General features: G+C 50.4%; 1 protein-coding gene across 7 annotated transcripts in view; it reads left to right on the forward strand.

The window, feature by feature from the left end:
• Window positions 1-780: 780 nt before the first annotated feature.
• KTN1 (kinectin 1) overlaps window positions 781-13,342 on the forward strand; it is a 168,060-nt gene continuing 155,498 nt past the window's right edge. For 5 of the 7 annotated variants that reach the window (XM_040333963.1, XM_040333966.1, XM_040333967.1 and 2 more), the window contains exon 1: window positions 782-888. The gene's annotated coding sequence lies outside the window, so the exon portion shown is untranslated. Of the gene's footprint in view, window positions 889-13,342 lie in introns of all 7 variants that reach the window. The other 2 variants (XM_040333965.1, XM_040333969.1) reach the window with 1 other exon arrangement.

The raw sequence follows: 13,342 nt of genomic DNA on the forward strand, positions 1-13,342 counted from the left end.
ATAGTAGAATACAGTATAGTATAATATGGTATATTACAGTATAGTATAATATAGTATAATACAGTATAGTATGGTATAATACGGTATAGTACAGTCTAGTATAATATGGTATAGTACAGTATAGTATAATAGAATACAGTATAGTATAATACAGTATAGTATAGTACAATACAATACAGTATAGTATAATATAGTATAATACAGTATAGTATAATATAGTATATAATACAGTATAGTATAATACAGTATAATACAGTATAGTATAGTACAGTTATATAGAATACAGTATAGTATAATATGGTATAGTACAGTATAGTATAATATGGTATAATACAGTACATTATAGTATAATATAGTATTTGATGTCTGCAATGGGGACCATGCTGCACAGATTTCTCATCACTCTTCGTCCAGATGGATCGCCGCCAACCCAGCAATCTCTGCTGAGTGGGCGTGGACATAGAGACACGTCGCAGACGTGCTACTAAGCCGGTCCAGCTCCACCCCCCGCCTTTACTACCCACGCCCTCTTCTTTACGCTTACCTCCCAACCCCGCCCTCTCCTCCCCACTAGTCGCCGCCCTTCCTTCACACCACGCCCTCTCACCCCTCTAGCCTCCGCCTCCACCACACGAACCCCACTTGTTCACCTTTACAGTCTCCGCCCCTCCACCAGGCCTCGCCCCGTTACCTTTTAGTTCACGCCCTCTCCTCCCCTCTATCCTCCGCCCTCTGCTCCAGTCCCGCCCTCTGTTCCCTGCTAGTCTCCGCCGGCCCCGCCCTTCCCTCCTCCCGTCTAGGGACCTGAATGAGAGCAGGGGGATTGGCCGCATATTCAGCGCACAGGAGGCCGAGGGCAGCGTGAGCAGCAGCGGCGGCTCGGAGCAGGTGAGGTCCCGGGCCTGGGTAGGCCGCAGATGGGGCCAAAAAGGGAGGTGGCTGCGTGTGTCCCCATCTGTGGTAGTGCGGGAGAGGCCTGGGAGGGCGGAGAAGGGAACCTCACCTTCCCCCGGGGGACCTCCGGCCGGTGTGGAGAGCTCCGGAGTGTGGGGCCATGTGACACCCATCAGTGATCAGAGTCCAGGCCGCCCTATGTGTGGGGGGGTCACAGTCCGATCTACCGGGGACGGACCCGGGGCCCTACATCGGCTCGCCTGGGCCTGGCAGGACCTTCTGGATGGGGGGGACAGGGTATGGGGAGGCAGGGGGACATGATGGGGGGATACGGGGGCATATTATGATAGTGGGTAGGGGATAGAGAGATGTATGAAGGGGGCAGGGGGTGGGAGATGTAATTAGGGTGGACGGGGAACAATGGGGGGGCAGAGGATGTGGAGTCAAATAATGGGGGGGGGCGCGACAGGGGATGGGAAGACATATAAGGGGGGCGCGACAGGGGGTGGGGGGGGGAGACATATAAGGGGGGGCAACAGGGGATGGGGAGACATATAAGGGGGTGGGGAGACATATGGGGGGGGCACGACAGGGGATGGGGAGATATATAAGTGGGGGGGTGACGGGATGGGGAGACATAAGTGAAGGGGGGGGCGACGGGATGGGGAGACATAAGTGAAAGGGGGGGCGACAGGGGATGGGGAGACGTAAGTGAAGGGGGGGGCGACGGGATGGGGAGACATAAGTGAAAGGGGATGGGGAGACATTCAAGTGGGGGGGCGACGGGATGGGGAGACATTAAGGGGGGGGGGCGACAGGGGATGGGAAGACATTAAGGGGGGGGGCCGACAGGGGAAGGGAAGACATTAAGGGGGGGGGCCGACAGGGGATGGGAAGACATTAAGGGGGGGGCCGACAGGGGATGGGAAGACATTAAGGGGGGGGCCGACAGGGGATGGGAAGACATTAAGGGGGGGGGCGACAGGGGATGGGAAGACATTAAGGGGGGGGGGCGACAGGGGATGGGAAGACATTAAGGGGGGGGGGGGGCGACAGGGGATGGGAAGACATTAAGGGGTGGGGGGCGACAGGGGATGGGAAGACATTAAGGGGGGGGGGGGCGACAGGGGATGGGAAGACATTAAGGGGTGGGGGGCGACAGGGGATGGGAAGACATTAAGGGGGGGGCGACAGGGGATGGGAGGACATTAAGGGGGGGGCGACAGGGGATGGGAGGACATTAAGGGGGGGGCGACAGGGGATGGGAAGACATTAAGGGGGGGGCGACAGGGAATGGGAAGACATATAAGGGGGGGGCGACAGGGGATGGGAAGACATATAGGGGGGGCGACAGGATGGGGAGACATAAGTGAAAGGGTGGGGCGACAGGGGATGGGGAGACATAAGTGAAGGGGGGGGCGACGGGATGGGGAGACATAAGTGAAAGGGGACGACGACAGGGGATGGGGAGACATTCAAGTGGGGGGGCGACGGGATGGGGAGACATTAAGGGGGGGGGCCAACAGGGGATGGGAAGACATTAAGGGGGGGGCCGACAGGGGATGGGAAGACATTAAGGGGGGGGGCCGACAGGGGATGGGAAGACATTAAGGGGGGGGCCGACAGGGGATGGGAAGACATTAAGGGGGGGGGCGACAGGGGATGGGAAGACATTAAGGGGGGGGCGACAGGGGATGGGAAGACATTAAGGGGGGGGGGCGACAGGGGATGGGAAGACATTAAGGGGTGGGGGGCGACAGGGGATGGGAAGACATTAAGGGGTGGGGGGCGACGGGATGGGAAGACATTAAGGGGGGGGCGACAGGGGATGGGAGGACATTAAGGGGGGGGCGACAGGGGATGGGAGGACATTAAGGGGGGGGCGACAGGGGATGGGAAGACATTAAGGGGGGGGCGACAGGGGATGGGAAGACATTAAGGGGGGGGCGACAGGGGATGGGAAGACATTAAGGGGGGGGCGACAGGGGATGGGAAGACATATAAGGGGGGGGGCGACAGGGGATGGGATGACATATAGGGGGGGCGACGGGATGGGAAGACATATAGGGGGGCGACGGGATGGGAAGACATATAGGGGGGGGGCGACAGGGGATGGGATGACATATAGGGGGGGGGCGACAGGGGATGGGAAGACATATAAGGGGGGGGCGACAGGGGATGGGAAGACATATAAGGGGGGGGCGACAGGGGATGGGAAGACATATAGGGGGGGCGACGGGATGGGAAGACATATAGGGGGGGCGACGGGATGGGAAGACATATAGGGGGGCGACGGGATGGGAAGACATATAGGGGGGGGGCGACAGGGGATGGGATGACATATAGGGGGGGGCGACAGGGGATGGGATGACATATAGGGGGGGGCGACAGGGGATGGGATGACATATAGGGGGGGGACAGGGAATGGGAAGACATATATAGGAGGGGGGGGGCGACAGGGAATGGGAAGACATATATGGGGGGAGCGACAGGGGATGGGAAGACATATAGGGGGGGGGCGACAGGGGATGGGATGACATATAGGGGGGGGGACAGGGAATGGGAAGACATATATAGGAGGGGGGGGGCGACAGGGAATGGGAAGACATATATGGGGGGAGCGACAGGGGATGGGAAGACATATATGGGGGGGCGACAGGGAATGGGAAGACATATATAGGGGGGGGGGAGCGACAGGGAATGGGAAGACATATATAGGGGGGGGGGGCGACAGGGGATGGGAAGACATATATGGGGGGGCGACAGGGGATGGGAAGACATATATAGGGGGGGGGGCGACAGGGGATGGGAAGACATATATAGGGGGGGGGGGCGACAGGGGATGGGAAGACATATATGGGGGGGGCGACAGGGAATGGGAAGACATATATAGGGGGGGGGCGACAGGGGATGGGAAGACATATATGGGGGGGCGACACGGAATGCGAAGACATATATATAGGGGGGGGGGGGCGACAGGGGATGGGAAGACATATATATATATAGGGGGGGGCGACAGGGGATGGGAAGACATATATATATAGGGGGGGGGCGACAGGGGATGGGAAGACATATATATATAGGGGGGGGGGCGACAGGGGATGGGAAGACATATATAGGAGGGGGGGGGGGCGACAGGGAATGGGAAGACATATATAGGGGGGGGGCGACAGGGAATGGGAAGACATATATGGGGGGGGCGACGGGATGGGAAGACATATGTAAGGGGGGGGGGGCGACAGGGAATGGGAAGACACATATATATATATATATATATATATATATATATATATATATATAGGGGGGGGGCGACAGGGGATGGGAAGACATATATAGGGGGGGGGGGGGCGACAGGGGATGGGAAGACATATATAGGGGGGGCAGGGGATGGGAAAACATATAAAGGGAGGGGCCACAGGAGATGGGGATATATTATTGGGGGAAATATTATTGGGGGAAACATAGGGTAACAGTCATGGTGGTGGTTGTCTTGGAGGGGGGGTCACCTCAGTGCAGTGTCCTTCATGTGATCAGGGCCTAGGTGCTCAACCAGCTGTTGCAAAACTGCAAGTCCCATCATGCCTCTACCTTTGGGAGTCATACTTGTAGCAGCCAGCCTTGCAATGCCTCATGGGACTTGTAGTTCTGCAATAGCTGGAGGGCCGCGGGTTGAGCACCCGATGTCCAGGGACTGTCCCGGCTTGTGTCCTCGGTAGTGATCTCCTCGCCTGTACTGGATTATTATCCGGTGATCTCTGGTGACCCCGTCCTCATACAGATCCACCAGTGATCTCATGTAGTCACGGATAGTTAATAAACAACCATGCTGACTAATCTGTGAAAGAAAGATGTATATACGTCTCTGTTTTCAGTCTGCTCTGGTTAAGATGTGTGTTCTGGCTCCGCTGTGTCAGTCAGTGGCAGCTGCAGGGAAGAGGAGGAAACGCCAACAATGGATGGGTCATAGTAGCCTATGGGTGATTCCCCCGCTCCCAGACTCTCCAGTCATTGTTGGCGCGCTCTCTTCTTTCTTCTGCAGCTGACATGGGAGATCACATGACTTGGACTGGTGCGGCCTGAAAATGGGTAAGTATTTATTCTACATCTTTCTTACACAGGTTAGTGCACATAGGTGTGAGGAGAGGGGAGGGGTCATGTTTAGGGTTAGATGGGGTCTAGCATGGAAGAACACTTACATTTCAAGATTGGTAATAATAATGTTGATCTTCCTAAGGTGTCAAATATACTCCATGTGTAATATTTATTGTGAAGATGTAAGTGACATGTAGTGATCATGCTTATGTACATTGAGTTGTAGGTGTAATCATTTCTAGCTGGCGTTCTCTGGACACCTAAAGAATATTTTGAGGGTCCTCTTTGGTAGAAAGGGTGGAAATGCTGATATCGGCAGTAAATATGCTGATGGGAATGACATGTTAAGTCAGTGCGGTAGATTTACTAAAACTGGAGAGTGCAAAATCTGGTGCCGCTCTGCATCGTAGCCAATCCGCTTCTAACTTTAGCTTGTTTAATTAAAGCGGGAGTTCACCCGAAAAACAATTTTTAACATTAGATTGAGGCTCATTTTGTCAAGGGGAATCGGGTGTTTTTTTTTTTTTTAAATCGAAGCCGTACTTACCGTTTTAGAGAGCCATCTTCTCCGCCGCTTCCGGGTATGGTCTTCGGGACTGGGCGTTCCTATTTTATTGACAGGCTTCCGACGGTCGCATACATCGCGTCACGAGTAGCCGAAAGAAGCCCGAACGTCGGTGCGGCTCTATACGGCGCCTGCGCACCAACGTTCGGCTACTTTTGGAAAATCGTGACGCGATGTATGCGACCGTCGGAAGCCTGTCAATCAAAATAGGAACGCCCAGTCCCGCAGCCCATACCCGGAAGCGGCGGAGAAGATCGCTCTCTAAAACGGTAAGTACGGCTTTGATTTTAAAAAAACACCCGATTCCCCTTCACAAAATGAGCCTCAATCTAATGTTAAAAATTTAGTTTTCGGGTGAACCTCCACTTAAAGCTTTGACCAAAAAACCTGGAAGCTGATTGGTTTCCATGTAGACCTTCACCAGATTTTTAACTCTCCATTTTTAGTAAATCAGCCCCATCGTTTTCTAGAAGCATATTTACATTTTTTATTGTAACTTTGAAACTCGTATTTACAATCTGTATAATAGAACATAAACGCAACTTTAGACCAGCTGATTCTAAAGGTGTCGGATGAAATATTTTGGTGGATAAAACATCACAACACACATACTTGCTCTCACTCTAGACCAGTGGTTCTCAACCTGGGGGTCGAATGGCGATATGCCAGGGGGTCACCGAATCCTGGGCTTTTCCTTAAGCCCACACCTCTCTCCTAGCCCTTTTGTGACCGAGCCAGAAACACAGTGAGTAACAATACCCGTGATTATAGTTGCCATTAAAAGTCCCCACTACAGTTCTCAGATCAGCAGATGACCTCGATCAAGAGCACCCAAGTTGGCTGGTCCCAACGCCCCGCCAGCACTGCCGCTGGTCCCAACGCCCCGCCAGCGCTGCCGCTGGTCCCAACGCCCCGCCAGCGCTGCCGCTGGTCCCAACGCCCCGCCAGCGCTGCCGCTGGTCCCAACGCCCCGCCAGCGCTGCCGCTGGTCCCAACTCCCCGCCAGCGCTGCCGCTGGTCCCAACTCCCCACCAGCGCCTTGGATGCTGACAACCCACGCTACGAAAATAGTTTTGCTGTTAGGGGTCCCCACAACTTTGGAAAATGTATCAAGGGGTCACGGCACTAGCATGGTTGAGAACCACTGCTCTAGACACTAGGGGTGCAACGGATCAAAAAATCTCACGGTTCGGATCAGAGCTACGGATCGGATCATTTTTCGGATCACCACCATATATAGTCCCCACTGTAATGTCCACAGACATATCTCCCCCACTGTAATGTCCACATCTCCCCAGTCAGCGCCGCTCTGGGAAGCTCACCTAGGCCGCCGCCGGGTGTACCAAGTTGGCCGCCGCTCCGGAGTTAGGCCAAAGCCGTGAATTTTTTCTATGGGCTCAATCCGCGGATCGCGCGGTGTGTTGATCCGCGGACGTTGACGCGTTCGGATCACAGATCAATAACGATCCGTTGCATCCCTACTAGACACCTCCAAGCCGGAAAGCCTCTAAAATGAAAGCGGAGCTCCATGCTCCTAAGCAATTAAAAGCCCCCCCCTCTAAATCTTGGTACTCTTACTCTCTAATTTGGATTCCGTGATAACTGTCCTCCATAGTTTTTTCTTATCTGTAATTTCTTACTTGATGCCGGCAGGAAGGGGCCATGGAGGATGTGGGCATCTGGAGCTCGCTCCTGTGTATCTCCAGGATTTGGTACAGCTGGCTACCCAGCATGCACCTTCTGATCTCTTGCCTGTGCAGTATTGACACTGCACAGGTTGCCTTAGTAATGGCGGAGTCGGCGGAAGTTACCGACCTGTTGTGGCAACCTGTCAATCAACAGAGAACCTGGAAGGCAAGTGTGTTCGGGAAAGCTTCCCGAAGACTCCTGGGATAGATGATGCCGATAACCCAAGGGAATCGCCTACTAAGGAAATTGCATATTATTTTATATATTCTGTACTTGCCAAATATGCTGCAGAAATCTCCCTCCACTGAGTCTGGCTGCAACCATTTTACCCCCTGGGGGCAGCTGAAGCTGCTGCCTGTTCCCTTCCTGGATTTACACACTGAGGCCTGCCTCCAGCTCTGCAGCCTTTACTGGCCCTCTTATGACTCATCGGAACTTTCTAAACCGTATATAAATGTGAAGACAGCAGATATACATATAAAACCTATGTAGGAAGATTTGGTTCATCTCTGTGTATCATCCGAGGCTGTTCACTTCACTGGGTGTATGGAGGGTTTACATCTACTTTAGCTGTTTATATAATAGATTTTTGATTGTCGCTTGCATTGACTAGGTGTGACGTGGGTTAACTAGCTTAATGCATGTAAAATCACATGTACAGTAGAAGGTCCAGGAACAGTTATTGGAGTCATGGTAGAAGTCACAGCCAATAATGGTGTCTGGTGATTTCTTTCTTTTTGTAATAAAATATTTGTTTTTGACTTTTTTTTTTTTTTATAAAGCGCTGAGTATGCCCAAACTACAGCATGCATTAGGACCACTTGTACATTTGTTTCCCTCTGCTTGCATGGTACATATGTGACCAAGTTGGCCCTTCACACAGCTGTATTGGTGCAGATAGTTTTATTAACACCCTCTGTGGCCGCATACTAACTGGCTCATTAGCTGCATCCAGCAACTCTGCAAAAATGCTGATCCTAGCTACATGCTGTCTGCGTCCGGGGTCAGTTGTAGGCTCTATTCTCATGTAACCAGTCCTTAATTTATACAAAGTGCAAAAAGCGGCGACTTTCAGATTTGTACACAGTGGGGCAGATCCACAAAGGTAATACGCCGGCGTAATTTGAAAATTCCTGCGTCGTATCTTTGTTTTGAATCCTCAAAACAAGATACGACGGCATCTCGGGTCGATCCGACAGGCATACGTCTTAGTACGCCGTCGGATCTTAGGTGCATTTTTTCCGCCGGCCGCTAGGTGGCGTTTCCGTCGAAATCCGCGTCGAGTATGCAAATTAGCTATTTACGGCGATCCACGAACGTACGTACGTCCGGCCGGCGCATTGTTTTTACGTCGTTTGCGTTTGGCTTTTTCCAGCGTATAGTTAAAGCTACTGTTATGAGGCGTACTCAATGTTAAGTATGGCCGTCACACCCCCATTATATCCATTTGAATTCCGCGCCCTTACGCCGCAAGAGATAACGCCGCCGTAACTTAGGGCGCAAATTCTTTGTGGATTCGAAATAAAAAATTAAGTTACGGCGGCGTAGTGTATCTTAGATACGCTGCGCCCGGCGGAATCTTGCGCGAAAGTACGTGGATCTGCCCCAGTGTTTGCAAGCAGGGTTTAGAACTGACAGCATGAATCTAGAGATGCGGTCATGTGAACGTAGCCTTAAATAAGTTCCCATTCAGGAACATGTTTCATCCATTTTTAAGGTTGGACATGTAACATGTTTCCGCTCCTGCAGCAGATTGGCGATCCAAGCCCTCTGTGTGACAGCAGTACAGGGAGCAGTTCCCCATACCAGCTGTCACTTTTTGAAAAAGCGTGGCTGTGCAGAACTCCGCCCACACGACCACTTTATTTGTTCAGATTTCTGTGAATGAATTAACTACTGTCCTTTGCGCTGTAGGCTTTTAGTTCTCAATGAACGACCACAGCGCTGTTCATTGATTCTTCCTGATTTTTTTGGTGGCACTAGCAGAAGGCACTTATTGGCACTGGCAGGTTGCACTGGATGGCACTGACAGATGGTATTAGCAGATGGCACTGACAGGTGGCACTTATTGGCACTGGCAGGTGGCACTGATTAGCAGGTGGCACTGGCAGATGGCACTAACAGGTGACACTGGCAAGTGACACTGGTTGGCACTGACTGGCAGGTGGCACTAATTGGCACTGGCAGGTGGCACTAGTTAGCACTGGTTGGCATTGGCAGGTGGCACTGATGGCTTTAGTTGGCACTGGAAGGTGGCATTGGATCGCACTGGCAGGTGGTACTGGATGAAAGGTGGCACTAATTGGCACTGGCAGGTGGCATTGGCAGATGGCACTGGATGGAAGGTGGCACTAATTGGCACTGGATGGTAGCACTGGTATTGCCACTGGCAGGTGGCACTGGTGCAAAAAAAAATGGTGTCACACTCACCCCCCTCAGTACAGACCCCCCCCCCCACTACAGACACCAGAGAGCGGTGTGTGTCCCACGAGCGCGGGCCCCTCCTCCTCCGCCGCGTTCACAGCATCAGGAAAGGCCGCGGCTTCGGCCTAGCTCCGGATCCGTGGAACCGCTAACGGCCATGTAAAATATCGGCCTAATTTGGATAAAAATCGGCCGATGCCGATTTCTTCAAAACGGCTAAATATCGGCCGATATATCGGTCGACCTCTAGTATGCATTGCATACTAGCTCATTATGAAATACTTGCCTTGGAACGATGCCCTCCAGTGTTGCCCGCACTCCGCTTCCACGGTGAACATCATTCCCAGAGTTACTTCCAGGTTCGTGGGCTCTGGCGCTGTGATTGGCTGGAGCCGCAACAACGTCACTCCGGGTGCCGCCGGTCACGGCACGGTTCCTGAAGAGACGGCACAAGTGGGCCATTCCTTCAGTGCGCATGATGACATTGGCAGCAGCATATATTGTAAATATCTCCTAAACGGTGCAAGTTGGGAGATATTTACAGTACCTACAGGGTAAGCCTTACTATAGGCTTACCAGTAGGCACAATTAAAGAGAGACATTACTTCCTCTTAATGCCTTTTGAAGGCCCTTTGTCTCCTATGTGGTGGCTTGGTGTATGTGCATGTGGGTTTCCTCCCGCAATATAAAAACATGCTGTTGGGGAATTTAGCTTTTCTCCAAATTGACTTGAATGTGTGTTTTGGGTCTAAAAATTCCAACTGCAGCCTTTTGGGAAGACCTGGTAACACGGTCTATGGGCCAAGGCAGCTCTCGTAGTCATTTCTACCAGCTTTCGACTGGACGGGCTTTGACGAAATATGTATGTTCAGTGTAGTTGGGGCCTAGCGTTTTTATTACTTTTCCTGTTGATATGAATAGAAATAAATGCTCCTTTTATAGTAATATGTTTGGAAAGCAATATTGGAGCTGCTGATGGATTGATCTTAAAGGTACTATGGCTGTCATTCTTACTCCCTTTAGTGAGTTACTATCTTAGAATAAGCATATGCATATTGGATATCTTGACGGAGCTACAGTCAAATATAATCATCACCAGTGGAATTACATATTAACTAGATTATGTGCACTTGTCCTTTCATGTTTTGATTGCGTACTCTACAAGCGCCTACATCACAACTATTCTATAGACATGAAATGACACGGCACTTGTGCATGACCGCTGACTGCTCACAGGAAGAATGAGCTTTTTTTTCTTTTTTTTTTCCCAGTCATGCCCCCAAATTAAAAAAACCGAATACAGGTGAAAAATTGCCCCCTTCACTTACAGCTGAATCTTTTAGGGTTCATGCGCACTGCGTCTCAAGGAAACGACAGACTTTGATCTTTTTTAAGCTCTCATTTTTGTCTGCCTGGAAACTCCCCTCCATGTTGACCAACGTGTTCATGCACACTATGACTTTTTCAGGAGTTTACAGTTGGGGCGACCAATTATCGGAGCGGCCGATAGTCAAATTTTTCAATTTATCGCTATCTGTCAGAAACGTACCTTTTTATATTGGTCACGCCTCCTCCTCTCAACCCCCCCCCCTCCTTTCCAGCGGTGCTCTCTGCAGTTTGTTTGCCAAGCTTTCAGCGGGCAGCAGAGAGATGACATAATCTCTCTGCCCGCCTCACATCACCGCTTTTTTGCCCCTATAGCATGGCGGCAAAAGCTGTTCTTGTCAGAGCTACAGCCATGGGCGAGCAGAGAGATAGTTACGTTTTCTCTCACCGCCCGCATGTGGTGGTTTAACTGCTTACACTTTGCTGGGGAGAGGCTGCCAGAAGTAGTGTAAGTAATGACAGGCTGCATCTGGGTGGCGGGTGACACGCTGCATCTGGGTGGCGGGTGACGGTGGCAAGTGACACTCTGCATCTTGGTGAGAGGTGACGGTCATGTACTGCAGGGCTCGACAAATCCTGGTCGCCAGGTCACCATGGCGACTAGAAATAGTGTCCTGGCGACTTGGCTTGGAAGGTGGGCCATCTGGTGGTGAGCCGTTGGTATTACAAGTTAAGCATTACAAGTTAAACAGCAATTCTAATGTCATTTTTCACTGTCATCTTCTCTAATTAGAACCCCCAAACATTATGTATATTTTTTATCCTAACACCCTAGAGAATAAAATGGCGATCCTTGCAATACTTTGTCACGCCGTATTTGCGCAGCGGTCTTACAAGCGCATTTTTTTGTGAAAAAATTACACTTTTTTAATTAAAAAATAAGACAACAGTAAAGTTATCCCCATTTTTTTTTTAATATTGTGAAAGATAATGTTACGCCGAGTAAATTCATATCCAACATGTCACGCTTCAAAATTGCGTCCGCTCGTGGAATGCCGACAAACTTTTACCATTTAAAATCTTCATAGGCGACGTTTAAAAAAATCTACAGGTTGCATGTTTTGAGTTACAGAGAAGGTCTAGGGCTAGAATTATTGCTCTCGCTCTACCAATCGCGGCGATACCTCACATGTGTGGTTTGAACACCGTTTACATATGCGGGCACTGCTCACGTATGTGTTCGCTTCTGCGCGCAAGCTCGTCGGGACGGGGTGCGTTTTCTGGCTCCTAACTTTTTTAGCTGGCTCCTAGATTCCAAGAAAATTTGTCAAACCCTGATGTACTGACTATTGGCACCTGATATTGTTGATCAGCCTGAACATTGCACAGACATCGCATGTGATCGGCACGGCAGTGCGGTGCAAATCGCATGCAATGTCTAACATGGCACCAGTGTGAACCCAGCCTTAGAGGCAGCCACTCAACTGGCATTTTCAGAAATAGGTCAGCAGTGAAAGCTTTCTCTATCTACCGGTTTCTTTAATAGGTTAACGGCATTCCTTCTTTCTCGCTGCAGCAACTGTGACTCTAGAGCTACCGGCTCAGTCATGTAGACATAACAAAGTGATCTCGCAGCAATGTACGGTTTCCAATAATCCAAAGACTTTATGTAATGCTCAGAATGCACAAGAAATGGCAAAGATGTCAGTATCGGGCTTGACAGTCACTGGAAAGATTTATTCAGATTTGCACATGTATTGGCATCTGTAGTGATTAGCTCAGTGTGGTTCAGAAGGCATAGCTTGCATGATCTCATGAAGGTACACAATGCCTTGGGCATATGTCCTCTGATTCCCAGCCAGCTGGAGTCACGGATTATTTGACCGTGAATTGTTAGACCTCCTGAGGTTGAGGTGGGTCATAATAATAATAATAATAATAATAATAATAATAATAATAATAATTCATAATAATTAATAAAAACAAAAAAAAGCGTGTATATTATAGATTCTTTAAATATGGGGAATTCTAAATGAGCAAATAAGATACCTAAACTAATGCTGTTTATGGTGAAAACCACATGTCAAAAACGATCAGTAGATCCAAAGTTATTGACGGCTGAATTTTAATACAAATCTCTTCTTTTTCTGCATTCAATCGGATGCAGCTGCTGTTTGGTGATGGCTGTCATAATGTAATGGCCAGAGCAGAAGATCTGTCCACCTGCATTGTAGTGTGGGGATGGAAGAACCCTGAATGAAATATAGCCAATCGTGTATGTCCAGCTTTAGTGGTGGAGCAGAGTTACACTTTTAGCCCAAAATTCACACCATAGCGAATGGACATCGCATG

Source organism: Rana temporaria, chromosome 13, assembly GCF_905171775.1.
Source record: "Rana temporaria chromosome 13, aRanTem1.1, whole genome shotgun sequence".
NCBI lineage: Eukaryota > Metazoa > Chordata > Amphibia > Anura > Ranidae > Rana > Rana temporaria.